The sequence below is a fragment of the Idiotropiscis lumnitzeri genome, chromosome 4 (assembly GCF_059441095.1).
Source record: "Idiotropiscis lumnitzeri isolate Australia: NSW breed Sydney's pygmy pipehorse chromosome 4, RoL_Ilum_1.0, whole genome shotgun sequence".
Lineage (NCBI taxonomy): Eukaryota > Metazoa > Chordata > Actinopteri > Syngnathiformes > Syngnathidae > Idiotropiscis > Idiotropiscis lumnitzeri.
This window is the reverse complement of record NC_142394.1, coordinates 16,471,943-16,495,048: the sequence shown is the minus strand read 5'-3', so window position 1 is coordinate 16,495,048 and position 23,106 is coordinate 16,471,943.

Here is a 23,106-nt window from a genome sequence, read left to right as displayed (position 1 = left end):
AGATGACAATGCGTGTACGCAGTTGAGACAGCCACATAATCATTCTTGTTCTCTGCAGGGAAATGATTCATTTGCTTCTGTTTGTTTTTGTTTTTTCATGGTACATCGTCTTTTACCACTTTGGGGCTGATTTAACAAAGGTTTGCACAAGCATACAAATGTAATTGTTTTTTTTTTTTTTTTTTTGCTACCGAACCCGCAAGTTAAAATTGAATAAGTAAAAAAAAATGTTTTGCAGGATCGGCACATCCAATAGACCCACTGAGTAAAATCAAACAAAAAATGCTTTTATGTGGTTGCTGACTTCCCTAAATTTATCTTTGCTTTGGATTTAATTATTTGACTGTTTGCTTCCCTTATTAACACTTCCAATTCCATCACCTGAATTTTCACTTGCGGAGCCCACCAACAGTGCACGCAACCTGTTTGTGCGAACACACAATTTAGTGCGTTGGCATTTTCCGTCTTGTTATTTTTCGCTCTCAGCACCTTCCATTTCTGATATCATACAAACACAACCATGACAGTAGGCTTCCTTCCCTTCCTATTAAAAGCTACACTAATGTAGCAGGACTTCAGAGGCCTGGAGCTCAGCCCAAATGTACCCATGCATGCAGGTCCATGGGTATAAATGCAGGTGTGAAGGTTAATTGCTACCAGATGTTGATCCTCTTTAGTTCATTAATCAAGTGAAATTATCAGTCTCCTGTGGTGGATGTCCAAAATATAATAAGTTTCTATTTGGTGCGCTTACTTCAGGTTATTCAATGATCAAATGGGTGCACTTAGACGCTTCCTTGGTGGATTGAAAAATGAATAGCGGTAACTAGTATTTATGAGGCTCATTTAGGTTTGTTTTTTTTAATTATTTATTTATTTTTCCTGATGTTGATAATTGAGCAATAGAGAGATCTTTATGTTCGGGGTGGGTTTGTTTCGTGGAGGTGGTGTTGGATTTCTTTGCTTTGTTGGGGTAAAATTTAAAAATGTTGCCGTACAATGGTGTGTGTGTTTTTGAGTTTGCTTGTTAATAAAAATTGTTTTAAAAAAAGGCTCATTTAGGGGTATTTTAGATACATGTAAGTGTTTTTTTTGTTACAATGTCTGAATAACACATAATTGATAGTATTTAGCTATAAAAAATTAAAAAAAAAAGAAATGCTTGTCGTAACTTTCCTGAGACAGTCATGGGCTGTGTCTTATTTTGTTCTCACTGTCGTCACCATTTCCTCACCAAGCATTTTAATAGTGTGATGAGGGAGGTTTGAAAATGCTTTGCAATTTCGATTTTCATTAAGAATGCAACATGCATTGTCACTTTAGTTAAAGAGGGAGACGGGAACACAAAGGACGTAATTCATAAAATAGTTAACCTGAAGCTTTGGTACAAAATAGGATAGCTCAAGAGAAAAGAACAATAGCAAATTATCTCTTTCTAGGCAGCAAATGTTCTTCATCTTTTAGCATGCAATAAATGCTCGTGACAGCAGTCCATCACTTTACGCTTCAATTGAGAGCAAAAGAAAATGGAGTTTGAAAGAAGTCTCAAACTTATTTATTTATTTATCTTTTATAACCAGATGGTTTGGTTAATACAAAAAATAAGCATTACTGATTCACTTACTCTATCTGAGATTTAGTCGTGATTTTGGAGTAATTTGGCGGAAAGGGAGATAAATGATTGTTGAACACCCACCTGTAGGCACTATAGATATTCTCTTTGTGCGCGTTCAATAGAAGAAAAAATGAGTCACTGCCTTTTGACAAGGTCAACGCACAAATGTGTTTTGGCCGCATCAAGATGGGAAATGTGCCTGACCACACTGCATATGTTATGTTTGATACAACCACTGGGCTGCAAGTACATCTGCTTCTTCAGCGTGGGCAATGGGTGAGAAAATGACAAGTGCCGCAGGCTGAAAGCAACAAAGACACTATACCTAGTGTGCAGTGAATGATCGGACTCCTTGTGTTATGTCTGCTGGTGTGGAAGATCGGACTGGAGGTGTTACTTATTCAACAAAATGGGCACGCGATTAAATGAAGCAAGAATTTAAAAAATAAATAAAAATGAGAAATGCTGAGAATGCGCTTGCAGCCAAGTCTTACCCGAAAGCACGGACATTATGCTATACATGAAGTGAGAAAACAAAACAGTTATGGCCATAATTGGGTCAAATCAAGTGGACAGTAATTAGAACAATGAGGACTCATAAACTGAGCTTCCACTAAATGACAGAGTACAGTTCAATTCACTGTGGTACAATTTGGAAATTCAAACATAATCTGTCTTGTGTTTTCATCAAGCGGCACGCAGGCGGCATATCATTGCGATATTAACACCACAGCCGGGAAAATGTACACTGCCGCATTTTTTAACAGAAAACAGTGTAGTGATGATAATGTATGTATCGGGCCCTGTAAACAGAAACATGAAGAAGTGGGAGGTTTTAAAATGGACAGCAATATCTTCATCCGACTATTTGCTATACTACTTGTCCTTCACTAGAAAACCTGGTGGAAATCCACGCAAACGCAGAGAGCATGACAACAAGACCCCGAACCTCGGAACTGTGAGTCAGTGTGCTCAGCACTAAAAACAGCTCTCTGAAATCTTTTTCACATTGCGCGTCAAAGCCAAAGTTCCTCTTCATTTTCCCGTTTCGCTGCTCCATGTGAAAGTGGATGAAGACACCAATTTCCTGCTTTTCGAGATAGCATCAGAGGCTGGACGGTGGTTATGTGACTGGGAGAAGAAGCTTCACAACCGAGACTCAGACATCCCACTCATAAAGGTGTCCACGCGTGCACTCAGAAGCAGGACAATCCTGGCCGCAGTTGGATGACGGACTTCATGGTCAGGTCATGTCATCAGACTCGCGTTCGCATATATTGGTCAGTCAGGTGAAGAGATGGGCGGAACGATCGGCCCATCACCACCTGCTGTTAAATGTTCAATATCCTGTTACAGGATGAGCATTGGTGAGATGAATCTGGAGCCTTCCGACTTGATGATTACATTTTCTTTATACGGCATTAGGTAACATTAGCCTGAAGTCGCCCCTATCCATCGCGAGTGGACTCACCAAAAACACGAAAGGTGATTTGGTTCACTGTCTTCACACTAAGTAAGACACATGGTCAAACACACCGCTGTTCATTATGTGGCTGAGATATTTCACACATTTTGTCAGTCAGGGCGCTTCTCCGATTGGCTGCGTTCAGTGAGACACAGTCCACAGAGTCAAATGACTGGAATGGTGTGCCTCTGTAAAGAATTTCGGTTTGTCTAATTTCCATGGTCTTACTTATATGCCTTCGACATTAGTACAGACCTCAGCAAATACTTTAATCAGATGTTTTATTCTTGTTGTATTAACTTCTTGTAGCATTGCATCAGATTAGAATTATACAGACAAAGTTAAAAGATTACACAAACAAATTTAAAAACATTCTGTAGGGGCAAAAATAAGTGTTGAGCGCGGGACAAATCGGCTCCGTCGTTCTCTATGGCAACACGGCCACACAAGAGTAGGAATAGGGCAGTTGTTGAGACTCAGGCCCGTATTCAGTTTGAAGAGGAAAAAAATTCAATTAAATATTGACTGCAACTCCAAATTCTATTCAACTGAAGACGTTATGAAAGTATTTTAAATGAATGTGATTATACATGCTGCAACTCCAAACTGCCACAGGCATATTTGTGAATGTGGTTGTCCTTCAGGGCACCACTGACAGCTCTCCAGGACTTATTGGTTTGCTCAGGTGATGCTCATAAAGAAAAAGATTTGACTTCTTGGCTTTTCAAACTTGTTTAAAGAAGTAGGTCGGACATTACATGTTCAATAAAGAAACTCTAAGGTAACTTTGTCCTTTTTGATGATGAAGAATTGCATCATTATCCCAAATAGAACTGCAATAAATTGAATCGCAGGGATTTAAGAGCCTCACGCACTTGAACTGGCAAAATAATTTGAAGCGTCACGACTAACCTTGACAACTCACAATCATCAACTCGCAAAGCTCGCCGACGGCACTTAATCGCAAAAGAAATGACTTTGTGCTGTAAACAGGGATTTAGGGATTCACTCTTATTTATGTGAGAAGATGAAAGACACACTGGATTAGAAGAGAAATGATAAATAATGAGCACGAGCAAGGACCAATGAATATTAAAATCCTCCGGAGTCAAGACTCCAGTCAAACTGATGACCAAAAACCAAAAGTATTTGGTGGTGCAGGTACAAAGGGATTAAATGTTACATCATTTACTGTGTGTTGTGTAACAATCGGACGCAAAAAAAATAAAAAATAAATAAAAAGCACCAAACACTTAACATCTGATGTACATGAAAAGAAAATGTTGATCGGTCAACGTATAAAATAGTTGGTCGCGTGACAATGACAAAAACTTTGCTGCCCTCTTGTGGCCAAGAGATTATGTTGCAGTGCCGTGAGCAAAAAAAATAAAATAAATAAATAATGTTGGAAAAAAACAAAAACAATGCCTGTGATGTGACACACATGCACACACACACTGCTCAGTTTCCCTTCAGTAGTCATCAAACATTAAAGGCAGCTTGTTGCACAGTGTTGGACGTGTTGTGAAAACAACTGTTGTCCCTCATCCAGGTCCAAGTCACCAGTAGTTCACTAAGTTTGTCGTTCTCCAACGTTCACAGTTTGACATTCGCTCATGTTTTTTGATGTCGAGCATTAGGAGTACGCAAGCATAATCCATCTACATTTGCTTGTTTTGACGGTTTAAGGATGAGAGATGAAAGGTTAATTTGCCGGCTGCGGCCAAAGTGACTGTCGTCCTTGGCGATAAAAGCACTGGAGGGGGGTGGGGGAAGGTGGGTGCATGATGGAGAATGGAAATCTCTCCACCACCACAACTAATATAGAATGAAATAAAGTACAATGAATTTCTCTCTTTCTAAAACAGGGATTGCCAGTACAAAAAGGATATCTTTACGGGCACATATCTATGAAAGATAATTTAAAAAAAAATCCAAACACATAACTGTTCCTTGACAGCTTCAGCAGCAGAAACTTATCAAAGCAATCATTCTTTGTAATAATGGAATAGATATGAGCAGCTTGTTACTCTGAGCTTGTAACTATGAGTCGGAAGGCAAAACATGTTACTAACAACCCATGCGGCCCTCAAAGCATTGCATTCATAATTTACAGTAGAATCAATGCATAGTAATTCTTAGTTGAAGGCAGTGCTTCTGAAATAGTGGGGCAGGCCCCCCCTGGAGGGGGGTGATGAGATGCTTAGGGGGGCATGTGTGACCCTGGGGAACATGCTTTTTTTCCCGCCGTACTACCACAAAGTGTAATTGCACATTGACTCCAGTAGTTGGCAGTGGCGCTCTCCTTGCCGATTGTGAGCAGCGACTATTAACTCTACGGTGTAGCTTTGTTTTGCAACGAGTATCCTATTATTTGTAGTTGCAGCGAGGAGTGGGTGGTGGCGGGGGGCGCAAATTATTTCCTTCTCGTTGGGGGGGCGTAACAGTAAATAATTGAGAAGTACTGGTTTAAGGCAAATTTAAAGTCACATGATAGGGTGATGGTTTCCGCTCCGAGATAATGAACTCATTAAAAACATTCCTTTTATGGCTGGGAACTCATTGTGCATCATTTGTGGCAAATAGCATTGTCATGCACGTGGACTGAATGGGTCAAATCAAGATTAATTGCAGTAACATTAAAGCCATCAACATTTTCACAGGATATAAATCTAAAACAATCCAAATGAAAGCAGACATGGACAACCAAACCACAGCAAAGGGGCATTAAATTGGAACAATTGGAACACAGTCATGAAGTGTAATTACCAAGGATGAGTCACACAGCCACATGTTGTTAGGCAAATGAAAGGGGGGGGGGGGAGTCAGTAGATAAAAAACCAAACGTCTGCACAGCGACTAGTCGAAACCAGTATTTTGGTAGATTGCGTTGTAAACTCTTGTCATCTGCTCGTTACAGCAACCCAGTGGCAATTTTGAAGTCAATAAATGCGTTGTCTGTTTTATAAATTATCACAGGAGTCATTTCAGAGTTGATTTTAAAAAGCAGAGGAACCAAACTTTGCACAGTAGAGTCATCCTTCTGGTATGATGGTCTGGGATAAATGAGAAGTCATTTTTATCACCATTTTTCCAAGCTATTTAGCCAAGGTGGCGGAAATGAATACAGAGGAGAAGGGTTGAATGGGGATATATATCCAATTAGTGAAGCAGGAAGCAGTGCCTCAGAAGGCAGTTTACAGCGGCACACCAGGTTCTTTCTGCCTTCAACATTGCCAGTAATGTGAAAATGATGGTCCAAGACGTGTATCATAGACGTTGCTATGGACCCCTGCTGGCGCAAAGCAATCCCTTGTAGAGGAAGATTAACTTTCATCGGAGAATTGAATATTAAACTCGCTTGCGTCTTTGCTTTCCTGTTTATCCTTCTCTTTCCCTCTACTCTCATTTGTGATTCCCAAGTTGACCCATATAAGACAATAATAATATCAGAGAAAGAATTCATGTCGGTTGCTGGAGCTATTATCGTGAAGTTGAGTCATGCTGAGATATTATAATGAGCTTCAACAGGATCTAGACTGGCATAAATGTAGCCAAAAACCAGGGAACCAGAAACCGGATGTAATTAGAAAACGTTTGGCTATACCAGTCGACTGCTACACGGTCAGAAGTAGATTACAAAACGTCAAAGATATTTAGCTTTTTTTTTTTCCCATTGAATTAGCTTTCTGATCTAAATGTGTTCACAATTAAAGATCCTCTGATGGGTTCATTGATATACCCCGGTAGCTACAGGTCATGCCAGATTGATCGAAAGACAAGAGCTTGGCCATCAGCAACGGGATATTACAGAAAAAAAAAAAAAGGTTGTGAATGATAATGCATTTTTTTTTTTCTACATGGTCGCGAGAGCCAATGTTGTCCGCCTTATTTGGCTCCAAAGTTGACTCTGTCATAAGTAAACGTAATTTTGAGCTACCCGAAGAGCTACGAAAAGCAAACTGCAACACTCTCCGGATGCACTCGAGTTCTTCACGAGAGACTTGTAGAGACTGCGTGTTATTTGTGCAAGTGCTTGTTTTGTTCTTAATTAATTAAATGTGTGTTAGCATACACATGGATAACCGTCATGATGTATGTTTTTTTGTGAACTTGGGGTTATGGGCGTGCTGGAGCCTATTGCAGTTAACTTTGAATGGAAGATGGTTTTAACCCCCAATTTTTTTTTTCTAATAAATCTTTTTGGGATAATATCCTGCACTCTTGCCATACCTCACTCCTTGCGGGGTGAGTCTTCCACTTTTTGCCTCCAATGTCCAACCAACGGCACAAAAACCGCTTTAGACAGAAAACAACAAGCTGTTTGCACAATACCAAATAGGATGTCACTATTGTATGATCTTCCTTGTATCATATACTGCAGTGGTCCCCAAACAGCAGGCAGTGGACATGTACTGGGCTGCAGGCCACTTAGAACAGGGCCGTGGCGGGCCGCACAAATTAAAAAAAAAAAACCAAAAAAACAAAGTGGGCAGTTAATGTCGAATTCTGATTGTCTCCGTGGCTAATATTAATCACCCAAGCTCGCAAAATCAGTACTAACAATAGCACGTACGAAGCCCGCTTGTCACAGAGTCCAACTGTATTTTATTAAAAATCATAAAAGTTACTTTTATGAACAGGCAGATGCACTGGCACCCAAGAAAATATGTGCTGAATGCAATAATAGACTGCCACTATATGTCCAAAAATTTAGCTAAATCTAGTGTGCATATCTAGATGAGGGCGTCACCCACCACCAAGTACGTTTAAATTAAAATATATAACATTCACTCTTCAACTTTGGCTTGACTAAAGCCATCTGAAACGCAGAGACCTCAGTGTGTTTATGTAAAGAGGTGCTTAGTAATGCAAGCTTAAAAAATAATCCCCTCACAGCCTCTTTCCAGTCCCATTGCTGATAATTTACACAGGCAAAGACATCAGCCAAACAAAATGAAATCTTTCAATGTGTTTAGAGCGCTCCCCAGACACGCGTCTGCACGCACACACGCAAATATAATACCAGACACCTGTGTAACATGTCTGAAAGCCAGCTTCACAAAACTGAGCAAGCATATCAATCAAAAGGGGCGTCTGTTTGATATTCATTGTTCATTTATTTGCTCACCGCTCTGATTATTTGGAGACATTTAGTAGGATGGAGGATTAGTTAAAGACCAATGTTTAATTACAGTTGTCACGGAAACACACGAGTTAGGTTTAGTGTTTGTCTGAAAGCCTCAGCACTGCCACTATTCTGCCAGAAGTGTTTGTTTAGTCAGAATACCTTCTTATCCCAACTCCAGGTTGCACTTAAATTGAGATGCTCTCTATGGTTACCTTCGCAAAATAAATGTACTTCATATTTGTTTCCTTTATCCTTTAAATCTGCTTTTCATTATCTCAGCAACTAATACAGTATATGTATTTGAGCATGTCTGCGGTGTGCATGTGTGCTGCTTCGTCAGCCTTGTATATTCACATGGACAGCCATGGGCTATCAAGAACCCTGCAAAAGGAAATAATCGTATAAAACTACAAATATATCGATAGGCCTACCTCGCTCTCATATGTCAATCCATCCATTATCTGTTCCACTTCTACGGACAAAAAAACAATGATATTAAGAGGGGAAGAAAAAAATTACGTAAAGTAAGAATTGTGTTGTGGTTACACAAGGATGCACACACCCTCTTCACTGGGATTTGGCCGCATTCAGAATTGAACAATCGTATTCAAACTCATCTTAAAAGTGAGTCAGCAGACCCCTGGCATAATTCAAAGTGTCTCTGATTACCCCTAAATAAATGTCATATGGTCTAATTGGCTTTTCTTGACATTTTCTTTCCTCTCTAGCAGACCAATAACACGCTGTGTTATTTTTTTCCTCAGTCCGACTTGGTACAAAATCTTCAAGTTCTGCACAAAAAAAAGATAAATGTCAGGAAAAGCCTGACAGAACACCTGAAATGTATATGGGATTAACCCGAGGCACTTTAGCAGATGTGTGCTGACTCGTATGTAACATGACTTTGAATGTGATTAGTTCATTCTGAACACAGACACATCCCAGTTATGAGAGGGTGTGCACACTTGTGCAAACATCAGCTTACTCACTTTTACTTCCCCTCGCGAAATTAACATTGAGAAAGATTTTAAAGCATTTATCTTGTTTTTTTTTCATATGACACAAACCTGGCATTTGAACATGGGTCTCTTGACTTTATTTCTACTGTTAATTCTTTCTGAGCCTGCAAAACTCCAAACCGATTGTAACAGTAATAACCTGGCCTTTTTTTACCTTTTCATGCCGTTTAATGAGGTCAATATTTGGTCACAATAGCATCACTGGTATGACAGGCGCAAATGACATGAGGACAGTGATGTACTGTAGATGACATGTAACAGCCGGATCCCCCCTTTCATAAAGGACACCAATACCCTGAAGCCCAGCATGGAGAATAGGAATGAGAGGAGCATGCAGGATGGAAGGAATCATTGCCTTCATCGATAATAGTGGCACTGGTCATAATTTTACTTTAGAAGCAGTGAAAATCAGACAATTCACCTCCAATTTTGGGTATTACACACTCATTTTGTGCTCCTGCACTTATTCTGTCAAGTTCTCACCTTGGGTTGAGTGATATGTAGGCTGAATGACACTGAAATCTTGTAAATCAAGTCATTTCCATTAAAATAATTAGACAACAACACTACACAATGTGGCAATTTAATCCTCTTAAAGGTACTTGACTTTGTTTGTGTCCAGGGAGAAAACTAACAAAATCCCCAAGGCACCTCAACTCTGAGGCCCTCCCCCATGGTTGAGCTTCTCATCCTAATTCTAAGGGAGTCACCAGAAACTTTGGTCACTCGTATCTGTGATGTTGTTCTTTTAGAGACTAGCCACAGGTTGTGATGATTAGTGAGTGTTCTTTGGTCTTTGCACCTTTGCCTTTTCGCCCTCAGTCAACTTAGTTATAGGATCCATTCACAGTCACATTCACACCTTTTGCTATTTTAGAAAAATCAAGTAACCTAACAACGGTTTTAAACTCACAAAGCACAAATGATCATGCAAAATTTAAACCTTTTATGAGGAAACAATTCTCTCCAATGTTCCATTGTGCTGAACGTCTTTTTATGGGACAATACAGATACCACACACTCTAATTGCTTCAATTTACAAGGTCATGTTCTTGTAGTGCACCACCGGCATATTGATGTAATTATGGTGTGACAAGGCCCAAAGAGGTAACGTTGCTCCCCCTTCCCATGGGCTCACTACCTGTGGGAGGCGTCAAAAAGGTCAAATGCATAGTTAGGTGGGTGGCAGATGAAGGCCAGGACCTTGGCAGTCTGATCCCCGACTACAGAAGCTGGCTCTAGGGATGTGAAATATCACCTCTGTGAAAGAAAAGCAGCTTAAACTGGAGTTCGAGGTCGAGAGATTTCTACTAGATATAGTCGGTTTTGCCGCAACGCACAACTCGGGCTCTGGTACCGGTTCTCTTGAGCAGGTTTGGACTCTATCCCTGGCAGGAGTTACCAATGGTGACAGGCACCGAGCAGGTGTGGGCATACTTACACCTCCCCGACTAGGTGCTTGGATGGATGGATGGATGTTGTGACAACAAGACAGTCTGAGCACATCAAAGACCATAATTCTTCTTCACACACTCTTAAGGGGCATAATGCAGTGGGGGGAAACCAGAGGGTCCATTAATGCAGACCTGCTGCTCAGCGCTTCAAAGGTTTACAACTCTGCAAAGACGCATTGACGTTTCTGTTTCAGTCCAACAGTTTTTATTCGGCACAGTATATAGGCTATGGGAATCCCACAATGTTTTACTGGCTATATTTTCAGGTGTATTACAAGCCTCTCCTCTTGTGCTTACTCAGCCGAAATCATCTTGACGGCAAGGGTCTTGTCCAACATGGATGGTCATTTGTGTTTCACTGCAGCTCGAGTTATCAGCATGCGTCTCCATTTTGTGGTCGTTATCCAACCTAATTTCTACTGCTTAATAAGCATGTTACCAGTGGCTATTAAACCAATATATCTCCTCAAGCCACCCTAATACGGGCCTGACCTAGCTACGCTACGGCATAAGTTCACCCATTGAAAGAGTAGGCTGTCTCTGCTTTTATGAGTGGATTGGCCCCCTCAAATGCAATGTAACATAAGATGTCTTCATTGCAGCTAGGTGTATTCAGATGTTGAAAAAAAAAATGCCTCTAAGGTACATTTTGTTGCCATAAAAGGTGTGTTTAACTTGCAATTAAACAAAATAGCAGACTTTCACAATTAACTTGATTAAATATTTTATGTGTCAACACTCTCTGCCTGCAGAAGAGACTATCGCAGTCTCTGGACAACTTCCCCTCAATTCCACCTCTGCTACAGGTCATGAAAAAAGTGCAGGCAGGGCATAAAGCAAACTCATTCCTGTCTTCAAAGCACCATCCAAACTTTTTATCCAACACTGATGTTCCCTGAGAGTCAGAAGGATCATGAGCGACTCAAGTTCAAATTGGTAGGTTGGAAAATCATGGATCATTTCCTCCGTGACGAGGTGCTGAGAAAACAGCAAATGGTGATGACTGCTCATCCTGACTTATTTGCCCCGATTCACCATAATTTCACAATTGAGACCAGACTGTAAGAAATCACAATATGTTAGGCTGATCAACGTACTCTGACATGACATGAAGACCAGCCTCCAACAATGTACATACATGGACAGGCAGGATAAATAGATGCATATGACTGTGAAGAATGCGTACACTGAGTCCACTGGCTTGGACCGACTGTAACATCTGATCATCTTTTCTCAAACATATTCACAGCATTCAAGTGACATCCAATATGCATCCACACTTTAGATTTATGCTTGATGTGCTTGAGTTAACTGATAAAAAGTTCCAACCGCACACTTTTTATTTTTTCTCTCTTGTCGAACTTGGATACATACCAATTCCATGTGAGCAAGTTGAGGCCAATATTTAGTAAACCATATCAATGTTCCAGACATCTAGTGTACTCTGAGAGACTTTTTGTAATTGCAGGTTGAACAAGAAACGTTTACCATGTGATTCTATTCAATATGTGAACATAATTGCTCGAAACATGGAGGCTTGCTCCAAATTTTCACAAACTCTGTCATAATAAAAACAACGAAAAAGAAAAAAAAAAAAAAGCCAACTCAAGATGCTTGCATTCCATGGATGTCAATAAAAGAAGAAAACATTCCCCAATATGGCAGTTGATGACTAAGTAATAATTGGTAAGTTAAGAAAACGTCACACTGACCAGTGTTTGCCTTTGAATACCTTTACGGTGGTAACAATTTCATCATTGAAAATAGTTCAGTGACTATGAGACAAATTTCAAACGGTGTGCATGTGCTGTGGACCTGAGCCTTCAAAGACCAAAAGGCCTTCTTTTCTTGTCACAGGCAATAGACGCAGACAGACGTTTACCACCTCCTTCCAACCTGCTACTACTTTGCTTGATGCTTCTTGCTCACTATCATGCAGTTTCCAATAGCAACCAGCTGAACTAAAGCACATTTCTCATTTGACAGATCATTACAGGAGATACTCTTTCTCCCTTCTTCTGCAGCTACCAGTGTTAGATGGTTGGGGAAGTTGCCGCACGCATCTGCTCTCTCTCTCTTGTGTCTTCCTTGGAAAAGGGCTCTTGAGGTGGATAGGACAGAAGAAGGGAGGGCGCACTGTTGCACATTACTGTTGCCATGGGGATTGTGGCACTATCAAGTAAAAACGAATTGAGTGTGCATGAGCTGGAGCCTCAGTCACCAATTATATGAAGGGGTGGGATTTATTTTAGAAGGAGAGTAAGCAGAGTTTCAGTTGGTCTAAAAGAAAGACACCGCCGCTGAGACCTTCCGTACTTCCGCAGTATCCAGATTAAATTAAGGATCCGACACCTCACAAATGCTTAGGAGAGAAAAAAAATCCATTTCAATAAGGGGAAGACAATGAAGAGCTAATGGAGGCTTCATAATTGCATGTACCCAAGATTAAGGTGTTAATCAAATCCAAAGCATGCTAAGAAAAACAATCATTTATTTTCCACAAAGACGAGGATATAGCAACATCCCCTCATTTAATCGATAATAAATGATTTTATCCTTTGATTAGTTGAAAGTCAAACAATTTTTTTCGCCGTAGTTCACGATATTTTATTAATTAATCAGTGTCACGATTCCATTTAGTATCATTAACGAGATATGTTTATTAGTGAGGTATTTAGAAGATGCCAAAAAGTTTTTCTCCGTGTTGATTAAGTTCTGCACAAGACAAAAGTATGTTGTGTGCGCTATCATCACGTCGGAAGTTATGCATATCCAAAAATATTTGCTAACACAAAGATATTTGGTGCTGGACATTTATCACTCTCAATCTTAAGCAGATTTCATGATTCACAACTGCGCAAGTTGCATACACAGCAAATATATTAGAAAGATTAAAATTCAGTGTGTAAGTGACAGCGGCCATGCTTGTCAGCTATAATTTATTCTGGTGATTTCAGTGTGCAGGCCTCTGGAATGGCTGCAAAAGGAAAGAATCAGATAAAGGTTGTGTTTAGAGAAAGATGATCCACTTTTATACTCACTTCTTGGTTCTTGCAGAGTTCAAGTCTTCATGAGTGGCCCATTATTCTTTCTGCTGTCCCTTTTTGGTCTTTTTTTTTTTTTTATGGTACCAATCAGACTATGATGGATGAACCCAGAACTGATTCAGCGACTGCCATATAGAGTTGGAAAGGAAAAAGTTTAACTGTCTGGGGTTGAGTACCTGATGCTAAAGCAGGTCTTCCCTTGTGTAAGTAATTTGAGTAGGGTTGCCAAAAAAGAGGAGGGGGGGAATCAGGAGCAAATAAAGTATGAGAGGGAGCACCATCTGGCACAATTTAAGCATTTGTACATTTTCTGACAGAAGCGATAGATGCGCTGACTGAGTGGGCTGTTGTAGCAAATTTATACAGTTAGCAAGTTTTTCACTTTTCGTGCGGGGTTTGGGTCGAACTAATCGTGATCAACAAGGAATTACTGTCCATCATTTGTCTGAAGACTTAGACATTGAGAATATCTCAAAACAGAACTGATAATAGCGATTGTACAAACAAAACCCAATCTTTTATTTATTTTTTTAAGTGCTGCAGTCATATCCATCCATTGATACGATTTTCATTATTATGACTAATGATTGGCTCACTTTTTTTGTCGGGCAATTGGTCATTTTTACATGGTTGTGATTTTGTTTCTAATGCACTATACCACAAAGTAGAGACGCCAAAACTGCAGTCTGTTTATGTTTATCTGCCTTTGAAAGAATATATTCCTGTGCATCCACATGTGGCCTGTAAACACAAGCTCTATCTCTGCAAACTTTCCTTTTCGTCTTTCCACCCACCACTGGCTTGCTGGGGTTTCAACCAGGACAGCAGAATAATATCCTGCAGCAAACCCGTCAATATCTTCTTGTAAGACAGAAGGAAAAAGGAGCATTTGTCATTTGAATGGCATCTGAACCGCTGTACAATATGGCTGCAAGTTTAAATCCTCTTTCACCCTGGTTATTTAAGCTCGCCTTTATAACCGATGACCTGGGAATTTAGCTGCTACAATTAAAGCTGCAACTGCTACGTCATCGCATGCTTTGAACGCGACATTGTCCCGCTTCGGCGAGTCCTTTCTGGGACAAGGAACAAGAATGTTATCACGTCTTTGCATATGTTGGCAGTAAAGAATGTTCCGACACAGGTTGTTCCATCGCAGATCTGTTGTGCATATCAACTCTAAGAAGACTCATCAATGTGATAATGAGGAAATGAGCACAATTAAAAGTTGTTTATAACCATTTTAAAGGACGTGAAACACAATTATTAAAAATCTCAGTGAACAAAATGTATCATTAATGAGGTCAATTAAAACTTCTCGGGGATCAATGTCTCTTGGAGTCTTTGATACAGACGCATCGAAATAAGTCTCAGTTTGCAAGAATAAATAAGAGTACTTGTTTGTGTGTTTTTGATCTAAAGAGAACACACTTGTTCATTTTGCCGTCAACTAAGCATCAAAAAATAAACATATGTTATCCCTATGGAGAACATCCTATGGGACATTCAAGCTTATTGCTTTTACACGGTTAGATTTCTGGGACAGATGCAATAGACTGGGGACTGACTTTTTTTTTTTTTTTCAGTGACACAAAAAGATCTGCCGGTGAAAGCTGTAGTGTGTAAATGGCTATAGATTTGCGCTCGTGTTTTCAGCTGCATCATTTGGGGCTTCCCGTAAAACGAATCAATCATTCATCTGCCCTCTTCAGAAATAATATACGTTGCAAAATAGATGAGACACTTTGCAATGTTCACAATTAATATCACATCACATTATATTATATTATATTATATTATATTATATATATATATATATATAGATAGATATATATATGCATCCATCCATCCGCAGCTGTAAGTGTCCTGAGGCATTCATATATTCACTTTAGATGCACAAAAAGGTAAATTTGGGTTTTATTGTCTATGTCTTTTGAGCAGAACTGTACCGCTCGAGTTTTTCAGTCGATGCCGAGATTTGTGTGGCCGTAGCTCAACCCACAGATGGGGGCGTGTTGTTCTTTCGAAAGAAAACTATTTATTCCAAGGAAGACAATTTGATATTTTCATTGATTTCACTTTTGCACAGTAATAAAGGATTCATATGAAAGTCTTGAACAAGGCTGCGTGCCTGAGCGTTTATTGCGGTCTCCCTCAGATGGCACTCCAATAAGAAGAAGCTACTTCAGTCTACCAAGGAGGTAGCAACATTTGGTCAAAGAAGTGCTCTGGAAGATTGTTGATAAACATAGTTAATCAATGCATCTACAGATACTATTCAAACATAAGCTACAGGAACTTTAGCTAAACCTTATAAATGTAAACTATATTTACATGGTTTTGGCTGGGGCCACACAGGAAGGATTACATTTATTACAAATATGTAGCACTACATTAAGCGGACCCTTTCATCATGTTGATAACGTGATGAAAACGATAAATGTCCCCATCACCTAATTGTTGTATTTGCAAGCTCCTTAAACAACATACTTAGAACGTTTGTTTTTGCCTGCAAGCGATATCGCTGGCTGCTCTAATTGTCAAATTATCAAGATGTTTGGGTAGGCGGCCATCGATTATACAGTTTCAAGCAATCAGCAGTCTGACTCCCAGATGGGATTTTTATGTCTATATTTCTTTCCAAGTGACTTCACTGTAGCCACAAGGTGAATGACAGGAAAACATAAATTTGTATGGTGGAGAGTTGCAAATCCCAGTGGGAGCCCGAGGGTTCGATCCGAGTAGCCTGCACAATGCCACTGTTTAATGCTGCATTGGACATGTCATGGTTGTCCAGTTATCTATTAAATATCCGGGCGAAAATGAGCATTATGCTCAAGGCTATTTTTATTCATTGTCAAGCACGTGCACAACTTTATGCCAAAAAATTCATTTAAAAAAATGCATTTCTGTACTGTACTGTAAGAATTCAAGTTTTTAAGAATGATTGATCATCTCCAACCCGCAGACAGAATTAATAAATGATAATCAGAATATTGAAACAAAACAGCATTAATCAAACATTTTATTTTAGAACATTGTAAATTGCATGACAAATAACGTTCTTCAAGTCAAGACAAAAAAGCATGCACCTTCATAAAACTTTACAGGAACTATATTCTCTCATTTCATTCGATTTTTAGTTTTCCGGTGAGACCTGCGCGTATGAAAATACATTTAGGTTATTTGTGAAACAGACCTTCCTCAATCTAACTGGTACATTTTTATGCCTCATTATTTTTAATTAGCACCTCCTTTTCATTCTTTTACAAATTTAGCTCTACTGCTGCTGCAACTGCTTCAGCTGGCAACCATGTTCTCCAACTAGAAGCCCAAGTCATTATTGCCGCACCAACTTTGTATCAGCACAATTACTTTGGATTTGTCCTGATTTTGGTGGCGGGCTTCAGAGTGAGTTCATAAAAGACTAGAGTACTGAAATATAATGATATCCACGTTTGATACCTGCCCATAGTGTGCATCATAGTCTTTGAGCACAAAATATCAATGGCACATTTAGACAGTGGAGTTTACAGAAATTTGACAAAACAAATACATAAAATTGAAACCCAGTTGGCATTCAAAATTGCTACTTTTGGCCGAATGTTCCCACAATAATTAATTTGCTTTCTCCCAGTTTTATACAGGAACAATGAGATCATTACTCAAACTATCCAGTATATTTAGAAATGAGAATTTTAAAATAATGCAGAAACACTGTTTACAACTGTAATGGAGTTTCAAACGATAACTAATTAAGTTTACCGCCAACAGTGATGTGACGGTGATAAAAATATGTTTGTGGAAATAACAGCCGCGCTCATGGCCGATGGAAATAATAATCACTACGGGTGTGTTTTGCTCAGCAAGCTCATGAAAACAAAACAACCACCATGAAATCCAAATGCTTGTGTTTCGGATTAGTAATACATCAGTCAGCAGCATGCAAACTCTCAAAGTGGTGCTCACATTTCCTTACACAGCAGAACAAAGATGCAGCCAATGTTAAAAAAAAAAATAAAAGGATCATTTTTATTATTATTGAGTGCAATTATACTGTAAATGAATTTTAACACGGAGAAATCCTATTGCGTGTAATTTCATGTTTTTCTTTTTATTACATCAGTTGTGCACATCTACTGAATTTACCAAAGGTGTCAGAAAGCAGTATAGCTTCATTTATTATTTACAATTTATGTTAAACTCACTCCGGCTGGAATGTTTTCAGTTGAGCAAACAGAAATGTGAATGGTAAATGGAGTTAAGTTGGCTTCCAAAGAATAATGAATTCATGAGAAGTGGTGAAGTTGAGGCTGCCAGTCCATCAGAAGTGCTCCCCATGCTCCAGATGGCCAGTCCTTTCCTGGCCCACTTTTTGGATTTTCCCCCCACAGTGACTCTGGCTGAGGCGGTGCAACAATTAGCCACACCAAATAGTCTCAGTTGCTACAGTTATATGCACAGGCTGGATGAAAATCAAAAGAAATAAACTGGATGAAGACTTCAAATATGACGCATACATCAGAAGTCAATCCCATTTGGGATTAAAGAGTTTCCAGCAAGACGGATGAATCCCTGAAGGAAGGATATGCCCCACCCAGTGAATTAGCACAGAATCACTACATCCAGAATAATAATAATAATAATAATAATATTCCCTTTATTAGTCCCACAATGGGGAAATTCGAGATTCGAACCCAGGCCTCCTGGGGAGACTGGGTCCTGAACGCGGCGCCTTAGACCACTCGGCCATCCTGGCAGAAGTATTTGAGCTTTCGGAATAATACTCAGTGAAATATTTTATCTCAACTACTGTCTGAAAATCAAGCATTACTTGCAACACACTTTTAGGGTCAAAATAACTTAAAGGTTACCTAGGTCATGAAGATGAGATTAAATATTTCTTTAATATCCTTGCGAGAAGGAAAAACAAACATACCAAAAATGCAACGTACACCATGGTTGTTAAAAAAAATATACATCCAAATAATATCCCATAATTCTCAAAGAGACAATGCTTGTTGTCAGATTGGTAGCTTTGCATGGTGGCATATGGAGGTAAAATCAGATTCAGCGTCAAAGTACCCATTATTGTCATTGTACTCAGTGTACAAGAAACTACTGCAACATGCACTGGATTAAAAGTTCCCCGATAATTATTGAACAAACAGGAGAAACATAAAACTATCAACAGGGAAGAAAAAGACAGAAAGCATGACGACAAAAACAACTACTAAAACAAAAACAGATAAACATTCTCAACAGTCTAATCAGTCATTCGACGATATTAGGCAAATTAGCACGTGCAAGAGATACAGTTATGTAAGAACATACAGAAATCAATCTATAACATTTTCCATCAACTACACATAACCTCCTAAACGTATCATCTTAAACTGTAACATGAAAAATTTGGTTTATTTCTATGTATTTTACTTCTCCTTAGCTGACAAATTATCATTTAGTTTGACGTATAATTAAATGTTTTGGTAATCAAATTGATCACATTTCCTTGATCAACGAGCGGGAAAATGATCAGTGAATTCATTAATTGTTTTTTTTTTTCCTTAATATATAAATTTTACAACATGAGAGCATCTCTCTCTGATTGTACTGAATTTCGATATGACAAGCTAAAGAGTAGTCAGATGAACTTATCTAGCCAGCTAATGGTGTGGACGCGTTAGCGGCTAACAACTATCTGTGTTGCCAATTCGCCCACAGCACTCAGTCGGGCAATGCAGCAGCTCAGCAGGCGCGGGCGAGCTGCCCGTGTGTAGTGTAGGCTCCCAACAGTCAGTGGACTACTTTTTAAAGAAAATTTAATAGGTAAGAATGAATTCTTCTCATTTCCATTCGATGTTGATAGCCGAACACAATTGCAGTTCCGTAAGGCAACGATTTTTTTTACCTTGTGTTCCACTTTTATAATTACACTATACGGCATGTAAAGTTAAGTAAAGTCAATATAATTATCAATTGAAAGGCTTCTTTAAATGTCTGTTAGGTAATGAGTTATATAATATGACCAGGTCAACTGAACCATTTATCATCCAGAGTGCTGAAAACCAAGGACGCCGTTGAGGGCTTCTTCACGGCTACAGTATTGATTAGTGCACAAGTAGAAAGAGTGTCAGATGAATCGAGTGTACCTGCAGTCTGTGTGTCCTGCGCATCACATGTGATTCATCCTTCAGTGGTGAGCTTTTTCTACTCCTCGAGAAGAATTTCAATTCACCAAATGTCTTCAAATCTTGAAGTAGAAGTTGAGTGCATGTAATGATGTTGCCATTTGGTTTTAACACTCATTGTTGAAATTGTAGCTCATTTAATTTGAATTCAAGTTGCCAGGCACATGCTTCACTAAGCACAATTGGTTGAGTTGAATCATGAGAATGGAACCATGGCATTTGATCTCATCCACACTCATTCATTTAGCGCACTCTTTTTGGGTTGGCACATTGTTACCAACTTGTCATGCAGGGTCACGTCTACATAAATACTTGTTTTCATGCAACTTCAAATCAATTGAAAGTTTTTGTCACTGTTTTCGCTTCGGAGGCGCGCAGGCAGGTGCATGAAGCGGCAAGTTTCACAGGATCCTTTTTTGTCTGACTGAGCAAAGTATGAGAAGGCAGCTCAAGTACGTTTCAAGGCACTATAACAGAATGCAGTGAGCTGGCGTTAACTGAGCAGGGAAACAAAGTGCTAACTGAACAGCATGACACATGAGACTGAAGTGAACAAAGGAGAAAACAAGCACAAAAAAAAACAGTGGCCAATGATTTCGAACATTTTTTCTTTTTTTTTTGCTTCATTTACACATTTCTGACGTTGGTAGACTTTAAATTGAATTTACAATGCCGGAGATGCTGCAATCTGTCTTGCCATGCACTGAGCAGAAGGCCTGCAAAGGCACAGTTCAGAGTACAACTGAGTGTTAAGTGACTGGTTGTTAGTTGGTAACTTAATCCAAGTACCATAAAGTAATTTGATTACTTTTGATCAATTTTGGATTACTCCAATACCAATAAAATATATTTTTATTGCTGTATTCTTCCAGTCTTCTTGGTCCCATGCATGTTTAACAGCTCTTATTTAAGTACTAAATGATATGAGCTTGAACACTGATGAAGGAAAGGTATTGGAGCTCAGTGCATGTTTGATTTAGTTGATCATAGTTGAATAGCTTGGAAATTTGGGTCGGAATAAACAGAACGGGCCTAAATTGGTTCAGGCCCAATCAGGAGTTTCTCAGGTATTTTGTGTTGAATTTGATCGAATAGCCATGCTACAGTATGTGGGTCAGGTGACCTTCAAGGCTCAGTTCTAGGGCCCCCGTTACTTTAGTCTGTGTATGTTACCCTTGGGTGAAATGCTTTTGATAACAGCTACATTTATCAATTTTCCCAAATGACAGCTGTCCAACCAACGTTTCATGTTACCGTCGAAAGCAAATAAACATCTGCGTCAACCAAAATTTTCTTCACCCAAATCATAAGAATGAGGTAATTGTTTTTGGCATTTAGTTGCCCTGTCTATGAAATGTGCTATATAAATAAAGATGCCTTGCTTTGGCTTGTTTTAATAGGCATGGTTGTGTGTTCCTGGTGGTTTCTCCCTTTTTTCCCATTTTCAGGAGGCAAAATCCATGCTCTATTGGGTTAAAGTCTGGTGAATGACTTGGCAAGTCTTCACCCTGAAGTCATTTTTTTGTGGCCGCAGTGTATTGAGTCATTGTCTTGTTGCTTTACGAAGCTTCTCCCCATTAAGATTGGAGGCATTTTCTATAAATCTCCAGACAAAATCGTTTTGTAGACTTTAGAATTCATTCTTCTGCTACAGTCGTGAGTTACATCATTAATAAAGACGAGTTCCAGAAGGAGCCGTTCAAGCCAAAGGCATGATATTGTCTCCACCGTGCCTCACAGATGATTTTGCGTTTTGGATCATAAGCATAAGGGTGCTTTATTGGCGAGGTATAACTTTGAAGGTAATGCCACATTTACGGTACTGACAAGTTCATTCATATACTTAGTGTGTAAAAAAAAAAAGGATGAAAATTCATTGCATCATACATACTCTTTTGAACTGAGTAGCATCATGTTGAATTGGACCAAATCATTCTACATTAAACCCTAACCGCCCTTGAATCACACCTCATGTATCGATTGACAACTATTGATTTCTTTATTAATTTATTTTCCCTGTTAATCAGGACACTGGAACTAATTTATTTTTTATCAAGTTGTACTATTGCAAATAATATGCTGGGCCATCCTCATTGTGCTTGCTCGGCAGTTGCAGACTTCTTCGAAAACTCATACGCGTATGTGATCGTGGGAAGTAACTTGGATTTGTGATCTATTTCTTTACCGGAATGATTGATAGGGCACAGCCACTCTCATCACACACCAGTAGCACTGCTTGGCTCACTGCTTCTGTCATGTTCAGTCATGTCCCATTTGTCACTCATTACGTTCCATCCTCATTGTGTGTAGCACAGCCTTCCTTGTCCATGTTAGCTAAAATCTAACAAAGTTATTGTTTCGTCTAGTGGTGGGCATGTCAGTAAATTTCACTGGTTCGTCATCTGCCTGCAGCCGGCTGGCCAGTCCGTCATCATCGGTCCATCATTATTTCAGGCTGGCCCAGTAAGTCCGTTCTCTACGCTGTTTGCAGACTTGGAGCTACTGGACGGGCCTGAAATACTCTCAAGAACGCACAGACAATCTAAAGTACAGACAAAAACCCATCTCTGGTTATTTTAGAAGGATTTCCGTTATTGCTTAATTACAGTTTGTTTCAACCATTTTAGGTCCTAAGTAAAAAAGTTTTTACAAAGGTAACAACACAGCCCCCTTCGGCCTGAGAATGTCACCAGCTTTGGAGAACATCATCGTCACAGCATCGGAGCTGGGGTGGAGTGTTGTACTTGATGAACAAGTCTACCCACGCCTCCCAGTGCTCCTTGAGGAAGAGTGCCCAGGAGAGGGCTTCCTGCTGGGGCTTGTCGGCACCACAGAAGCGAAGAGCTCGCGACAGACAACCTTTCATTACGCAAGCCAGCAGGCTACTGATATGATGCAGTGCGCTCACGCAGAAATTTCTGTCAAGTGGACGGCGCCAATGCACAAACGGGCTGCAAAGCATTATTTGCTGAAGCTAGTCTTTGCTTTTTGGGGTAGTGACGGTGTGGGTGACAGCTAAAAATCGCTCACATCAGTCCGCCCGCAAAATGGGCATTGATCAGTGACGGGTTGACGGACCTTTGGTCGGGACTGACAGACTGCCCACTACTGGTTGTATCAAACAATTATTATGCTGCTGCTTTGGATTTTTTTTTTTTTTTGCTCTGTCGACTCTTATCGCTCT